We start from the raw sequence: 24233 nt of genomic DNA on the forward strand, positions 1-24233 counted from the left end.
GTTGTCTGTCTCTAAGTGTAGCCCTGCGATGGACTGGCGACCTGTCCAGGGTGTCCCCTGCCTTCGCCCTAAGTCGGCTGGGATAGGCTCCAACCCCCCCCCGCGACCCTCGTGACGATTAAGCGGTGTATAGAAAATGGATGGATGGATGTCTCGTCCGCGCTGTCAGCCAAATGGAATCACACAGCCACAGTGGCGGCCATCTTGATTCAGTACGCTCGCTCACCTATAACATTGGCTGTGTCCAAAATCACTCACTCACTCCCTACTCCCTATATAGTGATCACTATATAGTGCACTATATAGGGAGCACCTTGGCAAAGTATCACTTCGGACACTACTCGAGCTATTAATTACATCGCTTGTTAGCCGCGATTTGTGCTGCAACAGCGTAGCACAAACACATCAAATTAACAGTTTATTCCGTAGCTAAGAAATCAAATTAAATCAAGATTGTTGTCATTTTGCTGTACATACCAGATGAGAGAGCGTTTCTTCAGGATCCAGTAACTAAAAGCAATTTAAATAAAGTGGTGTTGTATGTCCAAATCACAACCGAGCGCCGCAATTTTAGCGACGTTCACTGTCTGGGTAAAATAAAATTTAACAAAACAAATGGGAATTTTTCCGCGCTCTCATTCATCTCCATTTCCATTTCCTTTCGCGCAATGCATGACGGTCCATATTGCTCGGTTAGTGACCATCGGCTGTACACTACTTTTTATGGTGCATTGTGAGATATTTCGAGTGCACAATATAGGGTGTAACATTTGTAACTTAACATTCGGACACCCCTACAAAATGGCGTGCACCCTATATAGTGCACTATATAGGGTATAGGGAGTGATTTCGGACACAGTCATTGTGTTGTAGTGTTGCATGTACTTTTTTTTTTTTTGGAGATTTATTTTTGGCCTTTTCCGCCTTTAATGATAGTGACAGTGAAAGATAGACAGAGAAATGTGGGGAGGACAGTGGAGGAATGACATGCAGCAAATGAGCCGCTGGGTGGAATCGAAGCCGGGCCGCTGTGTCGGGGACTATAGGCCCTGTATATGGGTCGCCTGCCCTACCCGCTGAGCTATCCAGGCGCCCTCATGTACTTTTTAAATAACCATAACTTGCTTAATTTTCTACCGATTTTGGTTTGTTATGAACGTCAGAGGTGTAGTTGTAACACTGCACTTATGGATAATTATGCTACACTCTCACGGCCAGCAACAATTGGTATTTTAATTATTTTGTATTTTATTTGTATGTTTGTAATTTGAATTGTAGCCACGTTAATAACGTTTGTAAGAAACCAAATCCGTCAAGATTTCAGCGAGATAAGAGTATTTACATTTGTGCAGATCACTCACCTTCCTTTATGTACCGCCAGAGAGCTGCCCCGAATTAAAATGGCCGAAGGGTGATCCCATTTGAAATGCCGCCTTAAAACATCTAGCCTTTATTTTATATATACCATATATCTATGATCGAGGCTGGCTATATGAGCTACTAGCCTAACCTAGCCTAGCCTAGCTGCTTCTTCTTCTTCTTCTATTGATNTATATCTATGATCGAGGCTGGCTATATGAGCTACTAGCCTAACCTAGCCTAGCCTAGCTGCTTCTTCTTCTTCTTCTATTGATTTGGCGGTTGGCATCCAACATTCAGCTGCATTACCGCCACCTACTGTACACTCAAAAACATTACAGACTCTGTAGGACGGCTCTCTTCCTTGTCTGCGGTGAGAGTGTGCGCCGACGCTAACAGGGTTGCCTTAGCAACGAGCGTAAATTTCCCCCAAACACTGCCGGTGTAATAAAAACACAAAAATACCACAATACGATGTAGTCTTTTACACTTATTTCATACTACACGTATTATACGTTAACAGTAGCACATTTGTCAGTCCTTCAATCAGTTTATTGGAGTTTATTAATACAAAAACACAACCCTAGTTGCAAACTCCAAGAAGAACTACATGTTTCATGGTGTGTTCAATTATGTTGTATTGTAACGTTACTAGAAGTTGTAGTTATTTCTTCAAAATAGCCGTTTTTCCTAAATGGAGGGTGAAATATAAAGCTTTAAGTGCAATTAGGGGTTTAAATTGATGAGGAACACATTTATTTGAACTGACTTTACAAATGTGTGCCTTCAGTTTCACCTATATATATATATATCAATTTCATTTGTAAATTGTATTTATTTATTTATTTATTTATTTATATTGTATATAATGATAATAGCTATGAACCACATCGTTGGGATTACTTTAAGAGTGATCTCAGAACAGCTCCTCTCTGCCTGGATATATGTCTTGTCTTTTCTATTTGAATGAATATGGAGCTTATACGCAGCGCCGGTGTTTACAGAATGTGAAGGTTCGTCAGTGTGGGTGCACACATCTTTATAGTGATCTCTATAGTTACTAGTGTGGATGGGCCATAACAGTAAAATTTGTCAATGCCTGACTGTCGGAAGAAAAGAACGACGAAAACATCTCAGTCTATGTGCTGTCTAATGGGGAAAAAACATGTCCCAGACACGAAAGATAACTCCAATTGAAATGTATTGGTTTGAAATTCATGCTGGGGAACATGAAAAAGCTGGGCAAATCGTGTCCCAGGACACGAAGCAATAGATTAAGTTTGGTGACTATTTCACTAATTGCCGTGAGACTGGGTTGCATTATCCACAGTCAAACGAGTCCTGTACCAACATGGGCTCAAAGGCTACTCAGAGAGGAAGAAGTCATTTCTCCAAAAACAACATAAAAAGCTGATTACAGTTTACAAACGTACAAAGGGACAAAGACCTTTATTTTTGGAGACATGTCCTGTGGTCTGATGAAATTAAAGCTGAACTGTTTGGCCATAATGATGATTGTTACATTTGGACAAAAAAGTGGGAAGCTTGCAAGCCTGAGAACACCATCTCAACTATGAAGTACGGGGGTGGCAGCATCGTGTTGTGGAGGTGTTTCACTGCAGGACGGACTGGTGCACTTCACAAAATAGATGACACCACAAGGAAAGAACATAACGTAGAAATATTATAGCAACATCACAAGACATCAGCCAGGAAATTAAAGCCTGGGCACAAATGGATCTTCCAAATGGAAATGACCCTAAGCATACCGCCAAATTAGTTACAAAGTGGCTTCAGGACAACAAAGTCAGTGTTTTGGAGTGGCCATCAAAAAACCCTGATCTCAATCCTGTAGAAAAATTGAGGGCAGAGCTGAAAAGGTGTGTGGAGCAAGGCGGCTTACAAACCTGACTCAATTACACCAGTTCTGTCAGGAGGAATGGGCCAGAACTCATCAAACTATTGTGAGGAGCTTGTGGAAGGAAACCAAAAATGTTTGACCCAAGTCATACAGTTTAAAGGTAATGCTACCAAATACTAAGGAAATGTATGTAAACTTCTGACTTTCAAAGAAGTAATGAAAAATTCTCTCTCTCATTATTCTGGCATTTAGCAAAAAGAAATAATTTTGGTAATCCTAACTGACCTCAGAAAGGAAAAGTTCAGTCTAATTTAAGTTTTGTTGGTTTTTTTGTGTTTGTTTCTAAATTTTGAAAGCAAGATTTTATTTCTTCAGTACAAATGTATAGCATAGTTCCAAATATTGGTTAAGGGTCTCATTGGTATCAGCACATTAAAAAAAAAAGAAAATCAATGTAAACATATCAGTGTTAATATCATGTGTTAATATTGATGGAAGCTGTGATCACTAATACATCAGTCCCACCAACTTATCAAAAAAAGCGATTTAAATACATCACACTGAGCCCTGAAAAACTGTGACAAACATTACTCACCAGTTTTGTGACATTTTTCAGACTCAGCAATTCATTATTTTTAATTGAAAAAATAATGAATAATTAATAATGAAAATAACAGGAGTTTGCATCTATATAGGTCACACATGGGGAGATAATGCCTGCATGAACACTGTAAATATCCCAAACAGGAAGCTTGCTTAACCCAAATGAAAAAACAAAAAATGTTATTGAGATGTGCAGCGAGGCAGACTAATGGATTTCACATAGATTGACATTTTAAAAGGAACAGAGCTGTTGGGCCACAACTGATTAAGAGCAGTCTTTCCTCAATCCAGAGAAATGCTTATTAAAATATTATTTTTAAATAAATCAGTCTTCAAAGCTTTGTCCACCAGCGTCCGGCTGCAATTTGTTGTCACTGAAGCTTTTAGACACTCTTATCTGTATGGCCAGAAAGAGAAGAGGTAAAAACACCCCGACTGGGATTAAGAGTTATAGATATGACATAGAAGGGCGAAGAGAGCAGTTCTTTGCCAAATGACTGTAATGGATTTGTTACCCTTCTGATTTACATTTAAATGAAAACCTTTTATCTGCTGGTCTACCTACTAATGAGCAAACTCTGCTTTGACAGATGTGACTCCTCTTCCCATCATGGTTGAACCAACAGTGTTATGTTGTACAGTGTGTGCATAATACTAAAATAAAAAAAATAATAAAAAAAAAAAAAAGCAAGAAAAACTGCATCTTTCAATTTTTGTGTGATATCATCTCTCACCCCTGAAAAACTGGGAAATAGAGGGGTCAAGGAGATACAAACATAGATCAACAAAAGTGGGCTGGTTTGCGTGTGTGTGTTGGGGATACACTGCCTTCAAAAAATTGCCTTTATATCACAAATGTGCTTTGAGAAAGTGTAAGTGTTCAAGGACAACATTCACAGGCAACATTTTATTCTAATGAAGGAAATGTGACATTTTTATGCCACAGACAAGTCTTGAATGAAGGCAGTTTAAGGCTTTGTAGGCATAAGCATCTACATTTTTCCTGCTGACAACATTTTATGGATCAATTTAATGTAAAGATATTGTTGTTATGTTGTTGATTAAACAATGTCTTTCTGGCAGCCGTACATATGTTTAAAAGAAACTTGATAAATGCAGCTTAACTGTCCCTGTCCTTTTTGGGATGCAATTGTCTTTGTGCACGCATGTGTGTGTGTTTGTGTATGCCATTCTTTCATTGTGTTTTAGACATCAGAGAAAATGAGTTTTAGAGCTGCTTTGTGAGAGCTTCCCAGTATTTTTAGGATAGTCTTTTTAAAAGCAGTGTGCCGCTGATGCTCTATGAGATGTTTGGCATGATATTAATGAAATGCTGGACAAATATTTAGATCTAATTGTTTTAGTTTTTATCTTTTTTTTAGAAATCAGATTTGCTGTATTTATGATTTGACACAGAATAACTGTTTTGTAAATGTACATTTAAAAAAAAGGATTTCATCATGGAAAATCTGTTGGAATATTCCTATTTTAACTCTCTTTAGCCATCTGATGATTGTTTTCAATTCGTCTCAATTGACTTGGCAGTAAAACTAATGTAATGTAAAGTTTTTATTTGACGAAATCCTCTTGAATTTCATCAATGGATGACTTCAACAGCCCTCTGATGGATGGGCTATTTGTCAGTGTTTTCCTGCTGGTAAGAGCAGGTAGGCGTATTTTAAATTAGTTCTGAAGTACAATAATACAAAGTTAAATGGTAACATTGCATGATTACAGTGGATAGCTTTCTGTGTCACTAAAAAAAACCCCCAAAGTTTTAACATAATACAACATTAAAAAACAGCTGCCTGATATTTTGTCGGTCCCCATAGATCAGGCTTGTTCTGCAAATGCTCAGTTGGACTGGGATCTGGGGAGCAGCTCTTGGTCTTCTTCCTCAAGCTGGTGTTAGAGATTTCTGTTGCCATAGAGGGTTTTCAACAATGTTTAGGTGGGTGATAGGTGTAAAAGTTGCATCAAAAAAAAAAAGCCAGGACCTAAGATTTTCCAGCATAACTCTGTTACAAGCCAATAATTGTCATTCACTTTACCTGTCACTAATTTAGATGTCACGGCTGATTGGTGTAGATACTACATTATATTTCAGTTTGCGGAAGCCAGTCTGTTCCATTTACCCTCTAGTTTTATGCAAACACTGTCATTACAGATGCAACTGCAGCTAATGGGAGAAATGAAATTCTGTTTTTCATTGAGTGAAGTAAAATAAAACCCAGGTAACACATATACAATTGCATTATTGCCCCTTTTTTAAGTACCACACAAACAAAGACAGAAAACAAGAACTCTACATGGTTGATACCAGTGCCAGCCTTGATGCCAGTTTTATGTTCATTTAAACAACCTCAGATTTCATACTGAAAAAAAAACAAAACATAGTTACAAGCAAGCATCTTTATCACATTGAGGAGGAACCTGTATAAGAATCTGCAGCCACAAATGTGTGAAAGCACATCATTTGTAGACCGCATGAGCAGTTGAACATGTGTGCCGTGTGTCAGTAGGTAATGGGTGGGATGTTGTTGTACATAGAAAAGAGAAAAGTTTGTTGTAACATTATTTAAAACATTCAAGTCATCAAAACTGACCTTATTTTCATCTTTTCAGCTACGAGTATAAAAGTAAGTAAGTTAATCAAAAATCATATGAGACAGAGAAAATGACATTTTGAAGGGAGACATGGAGAGTTACATTGTTCGTTAGACAATAATTGATAAAAAAAAAAAACTAGTATAGCTTTCGAGAGATTTTGCCCCCGATTGTGTGCTTATTGTTTGGCAGATGCTCAAGATGATGAGTGTCATTTGTTACTCATTTGCCCCAGTTTTTATGAAAACAAAAATGAAACATGTTATAGTTTTCTTAAAGCTCAACTCTTCAAAAAAACAAAAAAGTGTGGAATTATTTTAAACTCTCACCTTTGATGAACAGACATTATGAAAATAAAACCCTTCAGTGAAACAGTTTCTGTAGGGCCTTCAGGATTTGTGATAAAACTTATTACTGCAATAAAAACATAAACAAAAAAAAAACACAAAAAAAAAACCTGGTACACAAGCTGAAGTAATGAAGCTTCATTTTCACATTAACTCAAGAAATCAATCAAAACTTGTGATGCTAATAGGAAATAATGACTTAGCTGATGGACCCCATTGAAGCAGAAAATAATCTTACACTGCAGTAAGTTCAGGGGAGGTGCTCTACCAAATACTGAATCATATAGGTGGATGAGCAGAAATTAATTACATTAGCAAACTTGTACGGCAATTTTTTCTTTTTTTTTCTCCTTTTTAAAATCTGAAGTAAAATCATAAGGTGACATCCATAGTCGAGACACGATTGCCTTACCTTACTGTTCATTACAAGAAACATCTAGATGGTGACGTTTAAACACTATCAGCTGATATTAATATTGTACATGATACCCTTCACAAAATACACAGACACCTGCTTCTCTCATTTTTCAATCTCTTCTCACCTTGCAATGACATGCGGCGCATAATTTTGTCCTTGGACATACATACACTGATGAGCCACAAAATTAAAACCAATGACAAGTGAATTAAATAGCATTAACCTTCTTGTTACAATGTAATGTTCTCCTGGGGAACCTTAGGTCCTGGTATTTATGTGGATGTTACTTTGACACTTTCCACCCACACAGACACTGCTGCAGAATCAGCACCACCCAACTATGGCAACAGCAACTCCCTGACAGGAGCCGGCCACCCCTGCAGGGCAATGCACCTCACCACACAGAAAGAAATATACTTTGTCCACGTAGCCCCCACCCTGTGACTCCGAATGGATCCTCTGCCAGTGTCACAGGAAAACCTCAGAGGTCCGGTGTCTGTGGCTCAACTGGCCCAAACTATTTTTGCAGCACAGAGAGGACACAATATGAATCAGGTAGTTTTAATGTTGTGTACATATTCAGCACAACCATATAAAACATTGCCAAGTATCTTTGCACCAGAAATACAATCTATATAGCATGGATCTATTATAATGGAGTGTATGCATCATTGCCACCTCAGACTGGCTCGCCACCACTGACACACCTTTGCTTGTCATTTAGCCAAAGGGGTTTCTAGCAGGGACATGGAGTGTGACTTCCAATTAGTTTTCAGGAGATTTATTCATGGAACTGTTAAAATGTGTTAAAGAATGTTAACAGAGTAATGGATTTTAAATGACTGCCACGCTGCAACGCTACATATAGCATAATATGAGCTCTGATGAGTTTTGTATGACCCTTTACATAAATGGCAAGCTTTAAAGCTTCATTTGGTTGATGTTTTTTTTTGGTTTTTTAAAAAAAATTATTTTGCTCTTAATGAAACAAAAGAAACATGATATATTAACTAATGTTTTTAAGATGCTTTTATGACATTAACAAAGTCAAAATCATTATCTGAAATATGAAGCTTTCCTAATGCTCTTCTCAACCACGCATCAAGGTTATTGTTCATTCCCATACAAGGAAGCAGACCTATAAAAAATCATTTACAGGGCAGCGAACTGCTCCAACAGGCAGCATTGTTTGGACACACTGTTAATAAATGTGTGTTTGAGAAAAAGTAAGAGATAGAGTATGGGGGAGGAGGCTCTCAAGGTGCAGATACTGGTAGAAAAACGTGCTTTCGTTGGTTGATCTTTCGTTATACTTTAATATCTACAGGAAAGGTGAAGGCCTATTGTTTACGTAGAGAACCAGTGAAGACCACTTCAAATAGACTGGGAGACATTTACAAAATTGAGCCACTGAAATTTGGTTTCATGACCACTTATTTTTCTCCTAATTTCATTATTTTGGGGGGGCACTTTTTGGTTTAGATTGAACTATATTTGTGGCAGAAGAAATATTTAGATTCTTCTCTTAAGTAAAAGTAGCAAAACAGCAATTTAAAGTTACTCAAAGTATTGTATTAGAAATGCTACTTCAGCCCCAGTGACGAGAATAATATTATACTGTACTGTATATTATTGGTGTGCCATTATAGATTCTTGTCTGCATTTATGCATACATAGCATTTCACTGCTGTAGCTTGTTAAGATGGATTATGTATTATAATTATAACTATTTCATACACTATTAGGTATTAAAATAGTTAACAGGAAATTATACACCAGTCAGTCACAACATTAAAATGAATGACCGGTACCGTGAATAACAATAATCATCTTGTGGCATTCATGTGGATTTTACTTTGACATGTAGTACCCACATAGACATTATTGCAGACCAAGCACACCCCCATGGCAACCAATATCAAAGGGCTCATCAAAAATAGTATAATGCACCTTGCCACACCATAAAAAAATGCTCGGGAAACATAATCAAGAACTCTAAGCATTAAAACAGCCTCCAAACTCCATTAATCCCAGTACAATCAAACATTTGTAGGGTACCCCAGAATTGGCCCGATCCATGGAAGCCCACTCTGCAGCCCCTTGGACCCAAAGGATTCACTGTCAAGGTCCTGTTGCCAGACACCACAGGACACAACCAGAGATACTGTGGTCATGGCTCAATCTGTCAGAGATGTCTGGGCACCTACACAATATTAGGCAGGTGGTTTTAATGCTGTATCTGATCTCATGCCATGCATGTAAAATCTTAATTTGTAAAGTAAATAGTAACACTGACAAAAGCAAAATAAAATGGAAATACTTTGCACTAAATACAGTACTTAAGTGCCCTAAGACACCTAAATATTAAGGGACTTTTCAGAAGCATTGCTGAAATTTAACCACCTTGTGTTCAGTGCTTATGATGTTAGTATAAATTCAACTGAATATTTAAAGGGGTTTTATGACAAATGCTAATAATAATCAACTCTTTAACTTTTTGACTCGTTAAAAGGCTGCACACTGCAAGCTACAAGCCCAGTTTACAACTGATTAAATCGTTAGAAGCAAGTGAATTTTGCACTCAAGTAACACATTCAGTTTGTTGTTTCTGGCATTTGTGGTCATAAAATAAGCTGCTGATCACGACACCTGACCTGCTTCCTTGAGCTGTTGCACCACTTCAACACTTGCATTTGATCCAAACATTCATGTATGTTTCCATGAATAGATTTTCCTGCCACTAGCACAAGCACAATCCAAGTTAAGTGTGTAAATATATAAATATATAGAGATAAATATAAATAGTTCAATGTTGTCTGTATGTTTGTATTACATGTGGGTTGGCCTGCATTTCTAACTCATGCTGGTGAGGTCTTGGAAGTGAACGTATGTATAAATATGCAGCACAGCTCATTTGTAGCATAATCCTGGTCGTGACCGAAGAGCAAAAAAATAAATGTTGATAATAATTTAAACAATAGAGCACCAGAACTGTAAAGAAGATTGCAACCTTCACATGGCAGACTAACAATAACAGAGGGCTAAATACGGACTAATTTAAGAACAGGTCAGATTGTATACAGCACACGAGGGAGAAGGTTTGTTAACAGAATGTCTTTTGCTCAAGTTGTTGTGTGGTGTACAAGGTTGTTCTAAAGTCTACAGAATGTCAGCAAATGTTTATCTGACTTTGAGCTATCATCACCTTGAAGCTTTATGTAAAATGTACATCTAACTGGTGATCAGCAACTTTAACTCAATGCTTGACCGGCAGCATTTGCATTTATTATATACCTTTTCCTGTGTATAAGGTTTATTATTTCACATACACCCCAAGCTTATTATGACTGCCGGAACTGTTTGACACCAGTTTTTTTTGTTTTGTTTTGTTTTTTTAAGCTGTCTGTTTACACCAGACATAAAACACAGTGTTCTGATTAATTCCATTGAACCTAATTAGGATGTGATCGATCAATCACTGTCACCTGCTGAGCTGACTTCTGATGGCCCCTCTCTTAAGATCTGTTTGGTTACTGGATGGCAGTCTACAAATGTCTTGCTCATTAAATACATGGCCTGTGGTGTGATAGCACTTTTGCTGTTTTTTCCCACAGGTTCATTCATTGAAGCAACTGACATTATGAGGGCTGTGGTCATATCAAAGTAAGTTAGCTAAACTGTGCAAAACACTTCACTTTCATTTCATAGGTAGATGTGAACGTGAGTGTGCTTGGTTGTCCAGGGTGTCCAGGGTGTCCCCTGCATTCACCTATGCATATGTATATGCGTATGTATATGTATAGATAATGGATGGATGGGTGGATGGATGTTTTTCAATTCTTTGTTGTTGTTTTTTAAGTGCAACTACTGAACGCAGGACTCCACTCTCACTTTTCCATTTTGTTGTGGGGGGTCACTCTCAGTCTAAGTACACTACTCACAACAAGTTAGGGATATTATTATTTACATGAGTGCTTTTCCTATTTGGTCTGAATTTTAATGAAATAAGTAAAAGTTCCCTTTGATATTACTAATAATGAATGACAAGAAATACCATTTTCATTAGCTTAATATTTATTACCCCCAAAATTTAAACAACAACAAGGATAGCCCCAAACAACAAAAATTGACAATGTCAGTAGCAGGTGTTTCCACCATTTGCCGCAATGACAGCTTGACAACGACGTCTCATGCTCCTCACTAGCCTCATGATGTTGTTCTGTTCTGGTCTTGTGCCCACTGCAAACGTTCACGGCAGAGTCTTGATATAAGTGGAGTCACCTGCAACGGTCGTCTGGCATTCAAACCAAAGTGGTGGAGTCGGTTGCGAATGGTTTGTCTGGAAACCCTAGTACCACTCACATCTCGTAAACGGGCCTGCAGCTCTGTGGCACTTGCATAGCGATGTTTGAGTGCATAGGTCCTGAGGTACTGGTCATCGTTGCGGTCGATCACTCTTGGGGCCCCACTCCTGGGTCTGTCACGAACTGACAGACCCAGGAAAGAACAAGATTCTTTGGGATTAAATCTGATGTTTGATTGGTTTTAAAGGGTTGTCATGGACGTAAGTGGGTGGCCATCAGTCACGGCCCGTCTGTCCTTGAGCTCCTTCAAAATAAAAGCCTGACGGACTGAACTGCTTCCACTTAAAAGGGACGAACGCAGAGTTTCTTTATGTTTTCTGTCTAATTATTGAACACGTTGATCTCTGTACAGCTCTGGGAAAAACGGGATTTGTTTTCTGTAATTATGAACAGACGAATAATCGGGTGTCTTGATGCAAGTCTGCTGATGACACTTTGGGACACACCAAGTTCACGAGCAACATCAGACTGCCTGCCACTGACTCGAAGGTGTGCTATGGCCAGGTGGCGCTGCTCGTCCGTTAAGTGACGTCGTGTGTTCATGGCTTTTTGAACGATGAACTTGAAATGACTTACTGACAGTACCAGCTTTTTATACCCACAGAATGATGAAATTGCTGCCATATTGAAAAGGGTTGTCTTTTAGTTTTTTGGTATTGGCCCCAATATGTAAGGCACACTGTACACAGTGAGACCATTACATGGAAAACACAAAATGAGGTGTGTCTATCACCCCAATACAATAGCCTCCCTGTCCCAGAAATCTCTGAAGTGAAACAAAGACTGTATGTATGAAATCCACTGAGTCTCTCACAATATCCCTAACTTATTGTGACTGGCTGCCAAAACATAAATCACAGAAACTTAGACACACAAAGGGAGTCTGACCGCATTCTTTGCTATGATCTTCATGACGTCCTTTTTTAAAAAAAAATGTTTTAAGCAGATAGATGTTTCCTGTTACATTAATGGAGTATCTATGCTAAGTGTGTCAGGAAAGTTTCAGGACTAGTGTCACAAAAGATATATTTCCAATCCAAACTACAAGTTTTCCCCTTCAAACTAATCCCCCTGGAGTCTAACACACTTTCCCAGCATTCTCTGCCACACCGTCATGCACTCCTGGAAGGATTCTTCCGGGATCCTCCGCAGCTCCGTCATCACAGCCATCTTGATGTCGTCCACGTCTTCAAAACGGGTCCCCTTGATGACCCCCTTGAGCTTGGGGAAGAGAAAAAAACATCCCACGGAGCCAGGTTGGGTGAGTAGAGATGTTGCTCAAGCACGGTGATGTTCTTCTCAGCGAGGAACTGTCAGACGCTCAGGGCATTGTGAGCAGACGCGTTGTCATGGTGACGCAGCCACGATTTGTCCTGCCACAACACTCGCCTCTTCTCGCGCACTGAATGAAGCAAACGCTGCAGGATCTCTTTGTAGACATGCTGGTTGATAGTCTGAAGGGGAAAACTTCTAGTTTGTAGTTTAGGTTTGAAATATATCCTTTGTGACACCAGTCCTGGAACTTTTCTGACACACCTCGCACTGTCCCTTTAGGATAAACATAGTTTAACACTTATTCTGTTAGATTAGCAACTGCATTCAACATCTGCACTACATAAACCTCATAGCTATCAAATGATGTTTTCTCAGGATATAATCACTAAACTTGCTGCTATTCAAAACAAACCGAAAATCATTCATTGCTGTCAGTTATTTACAGTTGGAGCCATACACATGGCATCCCTTGTGTCTAAATTTTTAGGACAAAGAATTATGCTGAAAGGTACAAATAAAAACGAATGCTCCAGTTAAGAATTTTTTTTTCTACTTCTTTAGTTGCATTAATAATTTCAGTATAACAGTAAACCTTATTGCCCCTTACCAGACATCAGCATGGATGCTTCACTTCCTGACTAGATGCCTAAAAATGAATGTACAGTTCTCTTGACATGTTAACCACAGTGCAGGACCAGAATCTCTAAAGTCCGGGTAGTACAGCATCTAAAGTTTTCCGCAGCAGTAACGGTTGTGAAAGTGTGCAGGTTCGCTGTGGCATTCTGTTGACACTGTTGATTCTGAAAGGGTTTCTTAGCGGACTCCAGAGGTGGACACCGTGCCAGCAGCAGAAACCTGTGGGACTTGTATGATGGCAGATGTGATGGAGAGCCACATTTAGCCAAGCTTTGTTGGGAGTGTGCATCTCTATCTGTGTGTGTGTGGGTGTGATGAGAGAGCGAGAGAGAGGGAGAATGTGAGAGAACTCAGAGGAATACTTGCTCATTATGGCTGTGCGGAGGGGCGAGGGTGTGACAGGGATGAATATATCATTGCCTGCCCTTTGGTCAGCAGCCATCAGAAGTATAACAGATGGAACTGATGAACTGTTTCCATAGAGTTTGGGCACTTTACAAGCTGCGGTGTCCAATTATCTTTCATCATGTGCTCGCAGGAATACATGATACAGCACTGTTAGACAAAACACAAAATTTAAAGCTGTGTTGGAGCAATGTCACTTAAAACAACTTCACTTTGGGTTAACCAAAAAAAAAAAACAAAAAAAAAAACAAGATTAAAATAAGTTTACTTCAATTTAGTTTTGCTGTACAGCTGACCTTCAGACTAAAGTTTTCTTCAGTCATGTCAGTTTGTTTTTGATATATATATTCATATATTTGTTAATTTGATTAAAAAAATAAATAAAATAAAAAAAGCGGCATTGCAGACAAAATCACACCACTACTGTCCCTGATTCCGTATAGAAATATATAGCATCTCAATATCTGAACATCTGCAAAATGTCAAGATGTGCTATTTTAAATGACAATTGAACTTTTTTATACGTCTTGCAGAATATTAATGATTTTATAAAAAAATCCTTCCTACTCTTTTGGACTTTGTAGTTCTATGATCCTAAAAGAGGAATCTGGTAACTTTAGCAAATGACTTCTACTTAAAAAGTGAAAAATAGTTTAGTGAAAATGACTTGTTTGCTGTCATAATATGGTGATAAAATAACTGCAGTTGGATATGAACCAGGGCTGCAAGGTAGCTCTGTGGTTAGCACCATTGCCTCGCAGCAAAAAGGTCGCCTGGTCAGGACACCTCTGCTCTTTCTGCGTGGAGTTTGCATGTTCTCCCAGTGCAGCATGGGTTCTCTCTGAAGCTGAAGGCCTCGCTCTCCCAACACCAGATGTCACAGCATCTGCACCCAAATCCAAGGACACTGCAAGTATTGAGCTTTACATCTCTAAACGAGTGTTTCATAATTACAATTGGCCTTTAAACAAATATTCCAAATTTAACAGTTATCTGCTCCTTCGGATGAAAAGACTTTTGAAGTCTCTGCTCCACATTTGGTTTCTCACTCTCAGATTCTCATTCAGCATTTTCATCATCTTTATATTTTATGTTTTATGTTGGTTGTTGTTGTTATTTGTTTGTTTTAGTTAGTAATAAATGTTGTATATGTTTTATAGTTTGTTTTTTTTACTGTGTTTTCTATAGCTTGCTTTCAGTCACTTTACGTATCCGATCTTGATAGTTACCGAAGCTCTAAGTTAATCCTTCCCACCACCACCACCACCACCACCAACGACACTACTGAGGATTAAGCGGTGTACAGATAATGGATGGATGGATGGATGGATATAAACCATCTATAAAATGTGAAATAAAACCACATATGCAATGAAATCAAGTAACTTAAAAGCATAATGACAAACATTCAGTTCTTAATTATCCAAAAATTACCAAAACACTTAGGAACTTCATCAATCAGACATAGACTCACTTGAAGAATGAGCACTCAGTAACCTTGACAACTGAGTAATTTTCCCCCTGGTTTTCTGGGAATCACTAAGTAGTTCAAAACATTCATTTTTCTTAATAAGGATGACATACAATACGTAAACCTTCCCATTACACATGTGAGACTGGCGGTCTTCCATGGGATTGCACATTTTCCAGAGTAATCTCTGATCAATTAATCATGGTTATTTTAATGAGGCTCGCAGTGCGTGTGTGTGTTCGTGCTTGGAGGAGAAAAAACACAAATATTACATCTTACAGTGTGAAGTTGTGCCGTACGTCATTGTTCCCTTTGTGAATTTTCTTTTGGCTGGAACACATTCTGAATAAATATCCAGGACACATACAGTCATTTAAGGTAAAAAATTTAGGTCAGCATTCACAAGAACATCTCTGACTACACCAGCGTGAACAGACAAAGGGTGAGTAGCATCAAGCAATAGTTAGAGGCCAACAACTACAATAAACAACCAATACCAACAGTATGTATTACAGAAATACTAAATAATTTAATAATAATATATTATTAAACAGACAGGCATGAAGGTCCCCTAATTCAATTACTACAGTTAACCGGTTCAAAGACACGTAACCCCGTCTTGGCACTGTATGTGGCTGAACATTTTTCTTAATTTATTTTTTAAGCCCATGCAGTGCTCCGTTCTTTTCCCACACCAATTCACATCCTGCTTCGCTCATTTGTTAAGACTCATGGTGTGTTCAGACTGTGTGAAAAAGCAACTGGTCATTTTTTACTGGAGGCGTTTTGACGTGGTGCTACAAACACACACCCAAAATTTGCTGCTGCTCGATGGCTATGACATGCTACCAATCAAAGCTGAGCTTCTTTTGAGCTTCAACAACGCAGTAAAGCATCAACTAGTCATATGTCTTAGTTTCATCACTTCCATTTCATTCACTCTAACCACAATCTCCGACTCCGACTTTTTGTGTGACAAAATGGAAAAAAAATTTGTTCAAGCCATTTGCCAGTTCCAAGTTGTAATAAACACAATTCAAAAACAAAACAAAACAAAAGATGACATCAACGTCAATGACTGCTTGAGCAACACCTGAGTGGTGCCAGTGGAGCTGGCTATGCTCGGCTGTTTTGCAACTTCGTTGCTCGTTGTATGACCAAAAACACTTTGATCATCCATCCATCCATTTTCTATACAACGCTTTATCCTCTTTAGAGTCATCAGGGGACAATGAGACTAACACATCAGACTCATCAATAGTGAATGTAAGATACGTTTTGCAAAACGTTAACAGAAGCAGCAGCTAATTTGTTGCTTCCAGCTGTTTATAGGTGTCTTTCCTGAGGTCATTAAATACCTGCAGCCTCAGACTGCAGTCAGATCCACATGAATGTTTTGGAAAAAAAAGAGACGTGCATGCATTTATACACAAGGAACAACAACAACAACTTCATTAATTACTTCTAATTGTTATTTATCCCCCACATGGAGACAGAATTGATCAGGACCTAACAACAAGTGTGTACTTTTCTTTACATCAGACAGACGAGCTGTTACACACAGAGTCCCAGACAAATGAATAATTTGTTGCATCTTCAGATTGAGCTCCATTCCAGCTGGGGACAATTTCAGTGGTTATCTTAAATCATAAAAAAAACTGGGATATCAGTTATTTGGACAGTACAGCTAATTTTGAAAATTTAGATTTAGTCTGTATTATATTGTTTTACATCATACACTGAATGAATCTTTCAACAACTTGCTCATCTGTACACTGTTTTTGAGCCATGCCGCATTTTATTCATCCAGTTCACCAGAAAACAGAATTTTTCACGTTAGCCATAGAAAATCAGTCCTAACCAGGTGTGAAGAACTTTTAGTTTTTTGGGTAAGAGCAAAGATTTCAGTTTTACCTAATTTTAAAATGAAATATAAAATAACACATGGGTAAAATATCACGATTTACTGTCCGATCTCTTGTTTATAACAAATATCACACATACAGCTGCTCTCTACATTGTTGTTGTGCATCTAAATGTCTGAATCAAGCTGTGAGGACAGTAATGTAAAAGTGATGTATCCAATACTATTATTCTTCAGGAACGATAAAGCCAAGAGTGACATATCCCATGTCTGAAAAGGGCTAAAATCATAAAGTAGTGTAAATACCAGGACAACATAAACTGCCACTACAGAAGAACAATGCGCACACCAAACAAGGGAGCTTCTTCTTTTCTCAAAATTTAACCTGATATACATCTTTGCTTGTCCATCTTTTATTTTACATAAAGAAGAGATGCCCAGTATTTACCTTCCTCATGTTTCTCATGTTTTAATGTATTGATTTTTGTAGTAACAAAAAAAAAAAAACCAGAGCAGAGATAATGATTAGGTAGGCTGGAATATTGATCATTATCATAACCTTTACCTCCATATCGCACAGTAGCTTCTGAGACCACAGCTTCTAAAAAGAAATACCATACCACTGCTCCCATCCTTTCATTGCAGTATGTCTATGCCAAACATGCAGTAATGAGATTACATCCACCTAACCTCACTGTCAAACTCATTTTTTGGTGCAGTGTGTTTGGAAGAAGTGTCAGCAAGGCATGCTCCTTAATTTGTTGATACATTACAGAAACCTCTGGCCTCATTAGTCTCTCTCTGGACTGTCAACAAACCTCCCGAATAACACTGCATATTTTACAGATGGAGTGTGGTGTCATCAAAGTTTCACATGGAGGCATTCTAAAGATGGAGTAGCTCTAGATGACTGCCAGAGCTGCAGCTCCGAACCTTGGTGCACATAAAAAGCCTCTCTGGTAAACATCCTAGACAGCCTGTTATTGAATTTTTCTCCTTCTACACCCAAGGCCAAACATGTCCAGTTCACCTGAGGACACGCAAGTGTAGCTGATGTTTTTATTTTGGTAGATAAAAGTCAACCTTCGGGATGTCATGAGAACCAACACTTCAGTCAAAGGGTGTTGGCTCCGGATTGACTGGTTAATTGATTGATTGATATGCAATTCAAGTCAATTCCATGTTCTTTATCGGCATGGATACCAAGTTAACAATATTGCCAAAGCATCAAAGATGATGTAATTCCAGAAAGAAAGAAAAAACTAATAAAAAATCTTAAGCAGAATAAAGGAGTTGAATAGGATAATGAAAAAAGAAGAAGAGAACAGCAAAAAAGACAAAACAGTAAATATATGTTGTGTGCAAGTGTGAGTCATTTGTATAATAGACTATGTCAAGATGATTGTCATACTCAGGGATGTTTTAATTATGTGTCCTTCAGCTTGTGACATGCTTTCACATATTGTCTAGCTGCGTACTGTGTGTCCTTCTCCTGATACAAACTGTAGCTTGTCATTGTCATCTAGTTCTGTGCACTTGGAGTTTCATGAGTCAAAGTTTGGAAAGTATTCCTCTCTGATGTCAATGTGTTTGTCACATTTTAACATCTCCGTCTCTGCCTCACCTGTCGTGCAGTGACCAGAGACTCTTTCCTCTGTTGCTAGACAAGACTTCTTGCGTCATCCTTTCTCTGTGGACACCGAGTCTCTCCTTTGCAGCTCTAACAGCAAAGGGCTATTCTGCCTATTTATCTTCAAGGTCTAGGGCCAGATTGCCATGGAGTTTTTTGGGTTTTTTTAAGTTTCGTTTTCATTTTTCCAGTGATCTAAATAAGATTCTTTTGTTATTGTCATAATTCACACAACTCTGATTAGTAGTTAAAGAGCAGTGCTGGTCTGAGGTTAATCAGTGAGTCCCAGGAAGAGACCTTTTCAGGGGTAAGGTTGTTGTTGCATTCTGTTTAAACAGATGGCCAAAAGGTTAAGGGCAAACTTTACAAGTAGGCAGGTTCACACTGGTTGGCTCCAAATCTGCATAACTATGTTAAAATTATTTAATATGCCCCAAATACTAACATTTTATGTTTATTTATGATTCATTTAGCCTAATAAGGCTAGCAGTGTACTCAGTGTACATGTCAAAATGTTTATACCCTGAAATGTCAGCTGACACAGAGGTTGCAGCACATTAGTCCATGTTTCAAGCATTTAGAAGCAGACAAAAATAAATAATGGGACGAAGCGGGAATACAACAGATATATCAGAATTTAAGGATTATACCATTGCAATCAAAATGAATTTAATAATTAAATATGGTGCTTAAATCAACTAAAATCAAATATATAACTACAACTACCCCACTATTGACTTCACTGTATAATATCATTGCCATCATGGCTTGACAGTTTAATTCGAGGTTTCCTTATTGATTCTTTCTGTTTCTGACTTTCTCTCCTCCTACAGCCAAGGCCAAACATGTCCAGTCCACCTGAGGACAAGTGTGTCATCATGTCTTGCCAATTCAATTAGAGGTTTTTCTAATTGTAACAGCTGCCGCAGGGTCTCTGTGCAGGTCACTGTTCAGCACTGAAAATATTATAGCCTGTTGTCGGCCATAATGATCTCTGCTTTAATATCTCTGTGGCTGCCTTGACCTGTTGATCACCTCTCATGACTGCTTTGTTTCAAAAGGATGTGTTTTAGTGCGTAATTTCACATGAAATCATTCTCTCTTGATGTGCGTCACATCACAGCGCTGCTCTGATTCTATTTCACTGGCACTTTTAATATTTTCTAATTGTTTCACATTCTTTTATACATAGTGTGGTAACTGGTTATGTTTTTGCTCCTTTTATTTCAGTATGCAGGGACATGAAGCTCTGCAGTTTGAAAGTCTTCTCTTCACTGTTTGGCAACATTCTTAAAAAAAATTTAAAAAATTAAATCTGATAAATCTGATAAATGCACACCTCTTTGTGACCAGGCAGGCATCACACCAGGTAGAAATAAATGATTTTACAACAAATTTCTCCAATAAAGAAGCTGAAATGAATACAGCTTGGAACACTAGTATGAGCAAAACTCAAAGAAAGAGGTTCATTGTGTCTTCTAGTTAACTTCTCTTGGACAAAATATATCATTTCAGTTCAAATATGATGGTATTGTACTGGTATATTGTTTCCCCAAAAAGCAAAATATTAGCCTTTTGATGCAAGCTTCTGCTGCTGTGAATTGTTTGAGAGTGAGTGGCATAAGAGCTGCACAGAGAAAAACTTTCCTATAATCTTCTGAGCCTGTGCTGGATCATGACCCTGCCTTGCAATTTTTCTGCAAGACCAACAGCTTTACTTAAATTTTCGACTAACAGCTATTAATGACTGTAAGCTGGGATCATTTAAATCTCTCTTTTAAGAAGAGGGAAGGTCACAGAGAGAAGTAAATAATAGTGTGATACTGTATCACCTATTGCTAAAGGATTGATCTATAATTTATTTAAGTGATTTTTAATTACACTGCTCTGTAATTACAATGGGCGACTGTGTAAGAATATTTTTCTCTATCTTTATGTCCGGAGGCACAAAGAGTAGTAAGTTAAAACTATGTGTAAATAATTAATGCACCACCAGGCATGTGAGACTTCTGACCACAGTCGCGTCGTGCCAGCAAGGCTAATTACTCACAATCTGAGCTTATTAAATAGATTCCCACACACAATGACTGAATAGTCTGTCTGTCTAGCCAGCCAGCTTTATGCCATCCCTACTGGCAAAGTGATGGTGAAGCCGCCTATATGAAGCTGTTCTCCTCTCAGCAGACACTCAAAAATGCACCGATACAGTTGATGTCACCATGAACATGCGTGCATTTGATGTATGCCCATGAGCAAAGACTGCATATGGCTTGTTGGGCTGATGCCCATCAGCCTCTGCCTTCACTGTCCCATTAATGTCTCATCTCGGTCTCAACAGTCGCTGTCTCTCTTTGTAGAAGAGGATGGGTCATTACCATTTCATAGCAGTGTCATCCTTCTTCAATTTAAAAGTGCAGATAGCATTAAGGCAGCCACTATTTTCTCTCCAGAAGATGCTTCCTCACAGTAATGTGAAGAATTACTGTTGAGACTTGGAGACTTGTCATTTTAACAGAAATAATTTATGAAGTCTTTCTTAATTGATAAATCCATAAAAAAAAATGGTCTCCCAGGGCAATTGTATGTATCTGCCTTTTTCCTTGGCTGTCACATTAAGTGAAGCTACAGATTCATGGTATACATTTGCCAGAGCAATAAAACAAGTAGCCTTAAAAATATACAAATAAAATATACACTTTGTCACACTCTTTATTACTTTATTGATGTGAAATTATATTTATGCTGTAACCACGACACACATCCACCTGCATGGATATATCACTTAAACACATATTTCACGAAGAAATAAGCACATGAAATAATAACATTAAATTCTTACGACAAAGTACAGTTCTCACCTTAAGACTCTGTATTAGCAAAGGCTTTGAACTCATCACAAAAAAGAAACAGTTGTGTTTACAGTATCTGTTTAGTGCTCCTTAAAATAGAGACTACTGGGCCCTTAAATACAACAACACGCGTCAGAGTCAACTGCTACTCAAACTCAAGTCTCATCATTGCTGCAAACAGTCTTTGGGACTGCTGCAACATTTCTGGAGAAACGTATTTGTAAATAATAAAACTAAATTCTAAATTTCCATGACATGCAACAGAACTTACGCGGGCGGGTTGTCCTCTAATCGCAAGGCTGACGCTTCAGTCCCCCATCCCTCTACATGTGGAAGCGTCCTTGAGCTAGACACTGAACCCGAAGTTGCTCCCGATGGCAGGTGAGCACCTTGCACGGCAGCTCTGTCGCCTTTGGTGTATGAATGTGTGAATGAGAAATACAATGGAAAGCACTTTGAGTACCACTGAGGTAGGAAAGTGCTCTATATAAGTGGGGAACACTTTAATTTTACTCACTGTGAACAGTAGTCAGCCAGTACATATGTGCACTATACCAAAAGAAACAGTCATGTAAGACATAAGTACATTTCATGGAAACTGTTTGGTCCCCTTTGAAACAGCATCTATTAATAAAATACTCATACAACTAACACAATTTAAAAAGAAAAACCTTACAATCAATCCCATGCAGCACACCTCAATATTTATCCCAACTTAAATCTATAAAATTAGAATCAAGGGTTCCAGATTGTGTGCAAGTGATTAGCACCTCATGCCCAGAACTAAAGAGCTCTCTGAGGCCTTCATAATAAAAGGGTTTGGGTGCCCAGTCTGCAGAGAATTTAAAAACAGTTCATTCCACTGCAAGAAAAAGCATCTACATGTGGCATAGATGTTGAATAAGTCTCCAACAATCCTGACTTTTGTCACAGCATCTTCAGCAGATGGTGTCAGAGTATAAGTATCTAAAATCAGAAGGACACTGAACAAATCTGACCTGCATAAAAAGCCTTTGCGATTCAAAAAAAAAAAAAGAAAAGAAAAGAAAAAAGCAGTTTCCCAATGATCATACAGGCAAAGACCAGGTATTTTGGAATAATGTGCACTTGTGTTTTTTTTTGTTTTTAAAGAGCCATTTGGCCACAATAGACATTTTCTGGTGCCAACCAAAGACAGCTTTTCAGGAAAATAACCGTATACCATCTGTAAAGCTTGGTGGAAGAAATGGGATTGGTAGTGGTTAAGTCATAGCCTCAGGCACCGGACAACTTACATTCAGTAATTCAGCCATGTGCCTTAAGGTAATGTAAAGCCATCTGTTCAAAAGTTGATTCTGAACCAGAAGTGGACCTAATGATCCTAAGAACACTAGTAAATCCACCAAAGAATAGCTCAAAAAGAAGACATGGAGGGCAATGGAATGGTCTTGTCAAAGTCCAGATGTGAATCCCACTGAATTGTTGCAGCAGATTTGAAACAGGCAGTAAATGCAAGAAAACCCTCAAACATCTTGAAGCTAATTTTGCATGAAGAGTCAGCAGGCTAATATCAGAGACCAGTGGACAATTATGCAAAATGCCTACAAGAAGTTATTTCTGCAAAGAGGCAATACTTGCTTCTGAGGCTTAATGAGTACGAAACTTTTCCACACAGAAATAACATATCTATAGATATTTTTGTTCAATTAATAACTAATAAAGCAAAGTTTCTCTGTGGTGGTGGTCCATGTACATCACCTATATCTGTAGGGGAAAGGGGATTTAATGTTTGCTTGTCAAAACATGTCAGTAAAGTCTGTCATTTCCATGGGATGCGCGTACGTTTTTACATTTCTGTGCTGTCGGACTGAATGTGAAGCAAATTTTTATTGTTTTTTTCTGTACCTTCCAACCACAAAATTCCTTTCCAGTTAGAGTTTATGCAAATATGTATCTGTTTGCATTCAGTTGCATCTTTGCATTGTTTTTATATGCAACCTTGTCTTTTTTTTTTTTTTCCTAAAGTGACACCTTGAGAGAAATTCATGCCATAAAGATGCAAATACAGTGATATAAGGAAGAAAATAACAGTCAACAACAAGAAAAAGACAGAAAAAAAAATCCACCTGCATCAATCTAAGAGAATGAAGAAAATTGTGTGCATGGCTGAAAGAGAAAGTGTCAGAAATTGAGAAAATGTTTTTATTAATCAGGAAAAAAACGTGAAGCCATTTGTCTCATTAGACAGGCCAGGATTTAAACTTGTTGAAAGAGTGTTGCTGGTGACTGTCTCACAGGAATTACTTCTATGGGGATGTGCCAACTGAAGGCTTGTTTGGTTTTCTCCAGTGTTGTACGCTGCTTTTGGTGCCGTCATTAATGCTGAAACATAACTCTCTGTCATTTTCATATGATGTTTTCATGCTTGCATTCTCTCTTAGGAATTGTGACACTGTGCCCATTAAATTGAATCACATTACATCAAAATAGTCTAAATATATTTACAGTATTTTCATTTATTTGCTGATTATACAATTAGTGTGGTAATATGTTAATTCTATTTGT

This window comes from Stegastes partitus, unplaced genomic scaffold (genome assembly GCF_000690725.1).
Source record: "Stegastes partitus isolate 25-593 unplaced genomic scaffold, Stegastes_partitus-1.0.2 Scaffold19, whole genome shotgun sequence".
NCBI lineage: Eukaryota > Metazoa > Chordata > Actinopteri > Pomacentridae > Stegastes > Stegastes partitus.